The 8,990-nt window shown below is 40.3% G+C and overlaps 1 long non-coding RNA gene across 1 annotated transcript; it reads right to left on the bottom strand.

Moving 5' to 3' along the window:
* Positions 1-2,685: 2,685 nt before the first annotated feature.
* Positions 2,686-7,103, bottom strand: LOC117547238. Its single transcript, XR_004569143.1, has 3 exons — positions 4,300-7,103; positions 3,565-3,684; positions 2,686-3,464 (listed from the first exon to the last, which is right to left on the bottom strand). It is a non-coding gene; the product is annotated as an uncharacterized LOC117547238 (long non-coding RNA).
* Between the last annotated feature and the right edge of the window lie 1,887 nt (positions 7,104-8,990).

Genomic DNA, 8,990 nt, shown 5'->3' with positions numbered 1-8,990 from the left:
TGGGCTTGTGTGTGTGAGGTTTTTGGCCGCGGCGGGGTTTTGTTGGATATGTATGGAAAGCCTCAAGTGCCACTATTCGCCCGTTTAAAACGCGCGTTTTTATGGAAAGCCTCAAGTGCCACTATTCGCCCGTTTTTTTTATCAAATAAACGCGCGTTTATTTGATCAAATAAACGCGCGGTTTTTTAATATGATAATGAGCCCCACCTTCTGTTTTGCATAGCCAGTACATTTAAAGTGTGTGCAACCAATCAGTGAAGAGTTAAGCCAGACTAAAGCAATCTGTTGATGAAAAGTTCCTGTAACCTACCCCATTGTGAGATTTAGATAGAAAATAATCACAATAATTAAATCTAAATTAAACATTTACAGTAAATAATATAAAGTATAAACATATCTACAGTCACAATTTCATTAATGTTATTCATACTTTCTGTTGTGTAGTTTATTAATGTTCCCGTGCTTTCAGTTTCCATCCAGTAATATAATCAGTAGAGGAAAAGTGTGTGTACAAGATAGATATTAACTTTACTCCACAATTTCCTATCATATTATTAAATAAGTCTGCACAGCTGAGGGGACACCTGTAACTCAATTCATTTGATTTTTGGGTGATTTATTCAATAAAAACCTCTGTATTTTCAGAGTTAATCAAATGACAGCCACATTGTTATCTAAAGTGTCTCAAACACGTTTAAGGAGTGCAATGCAACTGAAAGGTACACTAATAAAAGTAAAACGTTGTACCAACAAAAAAATATTAGAGTAATCAATCACACGAAATATTTTACATTGACTCAATTTCTTCAGATCAATCTGTATATTTTAACACCAGAGCACATTTATTTGAATGAAAAACAAGTTGTTCACACAACCAGCTTTGGCCTCTGAGGCAGCCATTACCTGATCTTAGACATGTTAATAAGTACCACAGTTAAAATGCGGTAATATGTGGGCCGCTTCCAAACATCAAACTCTTAGAAAAAAGACATGTCCTTATTACCCACTGCACACTTTTTTAAAGCAACACTGACAACGTGCGCCTGTGAGACATGTAATCTCTGAAAATGATCAGACATGCATAACTTCTACAGTGAAAATCGGTCATACTGTAAGTGCAACTTCTGAACACAACACTTTTTCGCAAATGTTTTACAATGCATAATTATTATAAAACCTTGGTTTTAGAAACCTTACCATGTAACAATGGTAACTGTGAGTGAGTGCAACAAAGTGTCTACCAGCTGGGTTCTCAGTCTATTCACTTTTGGGCTCATCTTTTTCCCCTCCATCAGGACTTTTTGCACAACTTCAAAAGTGGATTGCAGTTATTTCTGATATCTTAAGTTCAGTCAGACAACTCACGTGTTCCTTTAACATGTTTATTAGAAGCAGCATATAGTTGAGTTTGGCGACTAGGCTCGGGCATCATCACTCCATAGATATACATAGCACGATGAGTGATGATCAAATAACTAACCCCCGAGCCTACAGGTGGAAGCTGGGGTGGTGGTGGGGCAGCGAGCAGCAGCGACGTAGAGGTATCTGCAGCAATAGCAGCAGCAAGCAATGCATGGAGAGAGATCTGGCAGGTTAAATAGAGCGGCATATTAAGGAGACTCTGTTTGGTTGGTTGTAGAGTGGCAAGGGGGCGTTATGTATGAATGCAGCATAAGTGCTCGAGTTGACTGCCTGAACTAGCTCGCAGGCTTCGCCCCATTTCAGTGCGTATATGAGCCCGAAGAGCATGGCAAAAGCTGTCGCAACCGAGGGCAAGCCGCTGAGGACCTCTGTTCCTTCGATGAGAACCTTGACGTCTTTGGGTCGATGAAGCTGATCCTCTTTCCCAGTGTCAAAGGCTTCCATTGTTGCCTGCTCCAGTTCTCCAGCCTCAGCGTCCTGCAGATCATGCAAAAAAAAGGGGAATGGATGAGGACCACAGAGTGTAGTTCAACAGGCCTGAGGCGTCAGTTCAGTCGGCCCAAGAGGAAAGCTCAGGAGGTCATCACAAATGACTATCTTTCTAACCAAGCAGTTATTTGCATGCAGTACAAATATGTTTTCTTTTATGAACAAACTTCTTGTGAGTGAGTGGGAGGTCTTACCTGGAATTCTTTGATGAGATGGTCAACAGGTTCACCCAGGTAGATCATTAGAGATTTGAGGACGCATTCTCTTCTGATGGCGATGTCCACAGTCTGAGTAAGAACAGAGATATATATATATAATAAATTAAATGCAAATAAAGGAGGATTCAGCCACTGATCCCACAGATAAAAAAACTCATTCATAGATACCTCATCCAAAACCTGCAAAAAATATAAATAAATAAAGTTCAAGTGGAATGTTTCTCAAGCACAAATAACAATGCACAACTCAAAATAAAATTATCTATCTCTCTCTCTCTCTGGAGGAGGAGGAGGAGGAGGAGGAGGAGGAGGAGGAGGAGGAGGAGGAGGAGGAGGAGGAGGAGGAGGAGGAGGAGGAGGAGGAGGAGGAGGAGGAGGAGGAGGAGGAGGAGGAGGAGGAGGAGGAGGAGGAGGAGGAGGAGGAGGAGGAGGAGGAGGAGGAGGAGGAGGAGGAGGAGGAGGAGGAGGAGGAGGAGGAGGAGGAGGAGGAGGAGGAGGAGGAGGAGGAGGAGGAGGAGGAGGAGGAGGAGGAGGAGGAGGAGGAGAGATAGAAAGAGAGACGTTGTTAGTATTTGGTGCTAGCTCGGAGCTAACGGAGATTAGAAGCCGTTTCAACAATAAGGAGAGGGAGAGCTCTCTCCTGTGGGACTGAGAGAGATAACGTCAGCTCAGGGAGGTTTGGTCATCATTTCCATCTATGTAATATTAGTTGTATATAAAATGAGTTAATAAATCATTCCACTGTGTGCAATAGGTCAGTACAACATAAAAAACACAGTTTGAAAGGGGAGTGATTAGTAAAATATGCATAAATAAAAAGAAAGAATGCAGACTAGGTAAGATAAAGATAGGAGAGAGGAGTTGATCAAATATGTGTTATTGCTTGTGAGCAAGCAGGATTTTTGATGATTGAAATATATACTAGTACCCCCCTAGAGGATGTGAGGTCATCACAAATAAAACAGGTTCACATGGATAGGATACTAGATAAGTGTGCACACTCATTATATACACTACACATTTTTCTTGGATTTATTAACACTATAGCCCCTAATATATTTGTAGAAAGGCAGGAAATGGAATTAAATTGAGAAAATGTTTCATTGCCCCCTGTTTTGTGTCCCCCCCACTTCGCAAACCAAAGTTACACCCTTACACCCACACAATGCAAGTACACTATTACTGTAATATTTACATTTACCTATCTTCAAATGGATCCTTGTTGCTGTATTCTTCTTCTTCAGGAGAGTAGAAGCCTCCAGGTTCTGATGCTCCATCTCCACTGCTGCTAGTGTTACAAGTCCGCTGTGCAGAGCTGGTAATCAGATAATAAGCCTGTTGATCAGGAGAAAAGAATGAAGCAGAGGGAAAGTTGCTGCCGTTTGTGTGGTCGTTCTAGCCAGAATGTATTAAACAAATTAATAAATTCACTTACAAATTATATCTGTTTTCTCTATTTATCATTCTTTGTGTAACCGGTCTGGATTGACGCCACATGTATCTCTGCGTTGTGTCGAATGAAAACGACTTCCTTCTTGTCAACCAGGTTTATTATCTGTGCAAACAGAATATAATGACAGCAGGAAATGGCTTCACCAGCTTTCTACCTCAATACTTCGCCTCGGTGAGGCCTGAAGCTAACTGAGAATGTAAACATACATTTAGCAAATCAAAATAACCGTATGACATATGTGTCTCTAATAAAAATGGACATAAATCCACATGCCATATTATGACTTTGATGAAGGATTAAAGCCTTTTTCATTTACAGTATATAATACAGTGATTACAGATAACACACACACAACCCGGTCGACTGTACTCACTTTAACATTGCTATGTTGTACAGGCACACTATTAGCATAGCATTAGCGCTTTAGCATTTAAATAATATGAACAATTATGACCTCAGACCAGCATTTCACATATTTATACAAACAGAATAAACTTGAAATGTAAGCCAAACTAGTGCAAGGGAGTCATACACATGGTAACATGGTAGAGCCCTACATTATTCAGGGAGCAACAGCCTGTGCTAAAGAAGCTAGCGGACGCCATTAGCCACACGCTAGTGGCGTAGCTCACAGAATGACATTAAACTACACATAAAACAGTTTCAAACACACTTCTTTGATCGAAATATGACATAATCTGTGTCCACACTACTAACCGGTTGAACAGGAGAAATGAATGAAGCAGATGGGAACGTTGCTGCCATGTGTCTGGTCCTTCCATGGATGTATAATCGTTCTTCTTCTTCTTCTCTCGGTTTTTTGGCGGATTGCAAACAACTTTAAGGTGCATACCGCCCCCTACTGTACAAGAGCGTGTATCAACATATCATCCTGTCAGCACTTGTGGAATTATACCACTGTGTTTACGTTGTTTTCAATTCTTCCAATCAATCCTTTTTCACTCAAATACTTAAGAATGGCCTTCCTGGTAGCTCTTACCCCCTCACCTTCTGTTCCCAGTATCCCCATCAGGCTCCACTCTCCCTGTCTCTTAGTTTTTCCCTCTCTGTTTTGTACATGTTGCAGTGTAATATGATATGTTCCACATTTTTTTTAACTCCACAGTTCCTACGACATAGAGTAACATTCAATGCTGTGTGATCCAGTCTGAGTCTAGCTATCATGATTTCCTAGATTAAGTTATATGAGTAATTCTTCTCTGACAGTTGTTGTTGACTGTATACTTTTTAAAATGGATAATGAATCTGTGCATATCACCACCCTATCTGGTCTGACCTCTTCAACCCACTGTAATCCTATTATTACAGCCAGCATTTCTGTTGCACACTGATAATTGATCTGACGCTCTTTTTGAAATTGATATTTTAAAGTCTGGGATATATATATACCAACTCCAACACACTCTTCCTTGTTCTTAGAACCATCGGGCGGTGGTGGCGAAGTCCATAGGGGCTTGGCAACTGGAAGGTCACCAGTTCAAGTCCCGGAAAGACCAAGTGCTAGCGAGTTGTCCCTGAGCAAAGCACCGTTCCCTACACTGCTCCCCGGGTGCCGTACATAATGGCAGCCCACTGCTCCTAACACTAGGATGGGTCAAATGCAGAGAAACCGTTTCGTTACACGGTACCTGTACTGTGTAATGACAATAAGTTGAATCTATCTATCTGTGTTGGCTATATTTTGAGGTAATTGTGATAATGATTGATTAATTGTTGATTGCACCTATACACAACCGTAATGCTTTATATTGTAATCTATCCATTTTTAGTAATGACGTTTTTGCTGCTGCTGCATATATATTATACACCCGTAATCCAGAGTTGTCCTCATAATTGCCCTATAGATGTCAATTAGTGCCTGTTTGTCTGCCCCCAGTCTCATCCAGCCACTGCTCTTAATAGGTTCAAAACTTTTTGGGATTTTGTTTCCAAATGTTTAATATGGTTTTTCCATGTACATTTACTATCTAACCATAGCCCCAGATATTTAAATGCATTGACCTCATTCATCGGCTTTCCATATGATGTAAGCTTCTCAGTCTCCATCTTGCGTTTATTTGTAAATGTCATGAAGCAAGATGTGCTTGCTGACAGTTTGAAACCCCAGTTGTATGACCACTTCTGGAACATTTCTTCCCCTTATCCATATGTCCCCGTCATCTGCATACAACGCAGATTTGATGCATCCGTCCAACTTAGTCAATATGTCATTTATCATAATGTTAAATAATATCAGGCTGATTGAACTCCCTTGGGGAATACCATTTTCTATATTGAAGTCTTTCGAAACCTCTGCCCCTACTTGAACTCTGAATTTCCTGTCTGAGCCAAGATGCTGTTACTGTCACTGTTACTGTCACCTGTCACTTAATTTGATGAGTAACCCATCCCTCCACATAGAGTCATAAGCCTTATCAATGTCAAAATATACTATTGCCATAACCTCTTTCATTTTCAGTGTCTTCACACTGTATTCCCACCTCATTGATCACTCTAACCAAAGCATTGTGGATCTTCCTTTGCGAAAACCAGTCTGGAAATTACTCAGCAACCCTCTTTGTTCTAAGACATGTCTATGTCATCTTCTCCATCCATTTACACAAGTGTGATGTTAATGCTATGTCTGTAGTTACTGAATACCTTGTTTTGTTCTTTAATAGCTCTGCTACATTCCTCATTCCACCACGGCACCACTTTCTTCCTATACCCTCTGTTGTTCTTTTTGGTATAATTATATTTGCTGCTTCTTTAATGTGCATTGTGATTTGATTTGAGCACTCCTCTATACTTCCTTCTAATGCTAACAATTGTGCTGACTCCTTACAGCGAATTCTACATTTCTCCCAGTCTGCTTTACCAAAGCACCACCTGGAAAATATACTCACTTCCTATTTGTGTTGATGATAGAGAATACTGGGTAATGATCACTTCCTATGGTATAGTCACGTTTACATTCCATTCACACGATTTAACTAAACTATCCGTCACAAGTGTGAGGTCCAAACATGATTGTGTCCCCCTATTCACGTCTATTCTTGTTTTTTGTCCATCATTAAGGCAAAACAATGATCTTTCCTCTAACATCACCATTACTGTCTGTTTGACTGCTTCCGCATAGGCTGTTGTGAGCATTAAAATCACCACACCATACTTCCCTTCTATGACTCGTCCCTGCTATTGTCTGTAAAGTTTCAATGTGAAGATTTTTACACGGGTTATAGAAATGTACAAGCTTTATGCTTCCTTCTTTCATTGGGCTGCACATTTCTACTATGACACATTCCTTGTCTTCAGGGGATGGAACTATGCTATTGGGTAGTAAATGTGTTTAGGTTAGGTAATTAATCTGGTACTGAGAGTTATTACAAAGCACTGTTCCTAAAGGCTAAATATAATTAATTGTTTACTTTTTTCGTTGTCTACTAAACCGGAAGCTAAAGAAATGGGCGGGGCAGGGCAGGGCCGGCCCTGACCAATTTGCCGCCCTAGGCAATATTTTAGCTGGCGCCCCCCCCCCCCAAAATGCAGACACTCACTATGACTCGCGTGTGCACGGTTGTGGCATGACCACCAAAACAAAGATATTGACACAAGATGTGTGCAACTGTATTTAGTTTCCTATCCATTTGAACATGATTTAAGTGGGGGGGGGACCTCACCTCCTCTAGTGGGGTCCGGGGGCATGCAACCCCGGGAAGACTTTTTTTTTTTAATATTGAAGTTAAAAGCATCAATCTGGTACACTTTGAGAGCAACATTAGGAGATCTATGGATACATCTCTCAACATCCATATGAAACAGAACTGTAAGCAGATTTTCTTTTTCTTTATGGATATTTTACAAATCACTCCCCTTTCAAACTGTATTCTTGTTTATTAATAACAACCTATTTGTACTGTCAGTATTTTATACCTGTTTTTCACCTATTCTCTTATTTTTTTATAACTATAATGATCATATGAAGGTGTGCCTTATATGATGAGCTGAGGTTATCAGAGCCTCTCAGTCTTTCAGGAGAGAGCTCTCTAAAGCTCGCCCCCCGCGGCTGCTTACACAGTAAATTCCAATGTTAATAAAAGCACACAGAAGCTGTGTAAGTTTTTTTGGGAGTTTGATTTATTTTAAATGAATACAAATACAAAATTAAAACCTATAATTGCACACTAAAACCCTTATTTTAAAAAAAGAACAATTTCACATAAACCTCTGGTTTTTACTGGGACTGGGGCAGTTCAACTTGATTTGGGGGGGGGGGTGCCATAGTTTATGGGCGCTGTACGCAATATAGGCGTAGTTCTGTTAGTATAAGATAATAAGATGTACTTTGTTGATCCAAAATCGGGAAATTGTGTTGTTATGAAATAAAAAAAGTTTTATATATTGCCTATGCCGAGGGCCGCCCTGGGCACAAGGCAGAAGGCAGAAGAAGAATCTTAGTTGTAGAAACAGTAGACTCGTCGAAAAATGTCCACGAGAAACTTCATCTTGCATTGCAAAAGGACAATAAATGACTGCACAAGACTTCTCCAAACAGATGATGGTCATGCTGTGTTACAATCCACAATAGTGAGGTAAGGGCCCAGCCTATCGCTACTATCGAACATAAAGGAATGCAGTTTGTTTTTGCATGTAACTTACTGAGGGGCTGTGAGATCTTTCACACTTACAAATTCTGTCTTCTCCCCTATTTCACCAAACCGTTTACTGGCAGGTTAGAAACAATGAAGAGGAGCATCGAGTGGTCACGGGGCAGGCTAATTAACGTCCATACAGATCTTTTACTTCAGGACCTTCGGGAATATATAGATGAAGTCCGGAGATCTTGGCCTACCACAACCGCACAACAAGGTAGGTCGATGTGATGTTACTTTGGTGTTCGTGACAGGTCCTGTTTTAACTGCTATTACATGAACACAAAAACCATTAATCATCACCACATTTAATGTAACACCCTTTCAAACTGTAGATATTGTATCAGACTACTGGTGGTATACATGAAAAACTGCAGTAAATATACAAAGAATATACACCTAAGGGGATGGGCACATAAGAGCAGGAAATGTATCAAATTGTTGCGTGTGCCAGGTGTGATTCACATGGGGGGGATGGGCACATAAGGGGTGGGGGTGTGTGTGTGTTTTATCTGATCCGGATGGTTACTAATTCCTTTTCATTATGGCTGTCATTTTTGAGTAAATCATCCAAAATTCAATGAAAGTGGTGATCAGCAATTGTATTCAAATGTCTACTGTGAAGGATATCATAACGCCTTAATGCAATCGAATGTAAAACTAAAAAGTTATAATTGATGAAAGTAGTAAATCGGTCAGATTTGACCCGAACACAACAGGAGGGTTAAAGTAATTATTTTGTATTAAAATATCGGT

Source organism: Gymnodraco acuticeps, unplaced genomic scaffold, assembly GCF_902827175.1.
Source record: "Gymnodraco acuticeps unplaced genomic scaffold, fGymAcu1.1, whole genome shotgun sequence".
NCBI lineage: Eukaryota > Metazoa > Chordata > Actinopteri > Perciformes > Bathydraconidae > Gymnodraco > Gymnodraco acuticeps.
The sequence above is the reverse complement of the archived record's forward strand: the minus strand, read 5'-3'. Positions and strand labels throughout refer to the sequence as shown.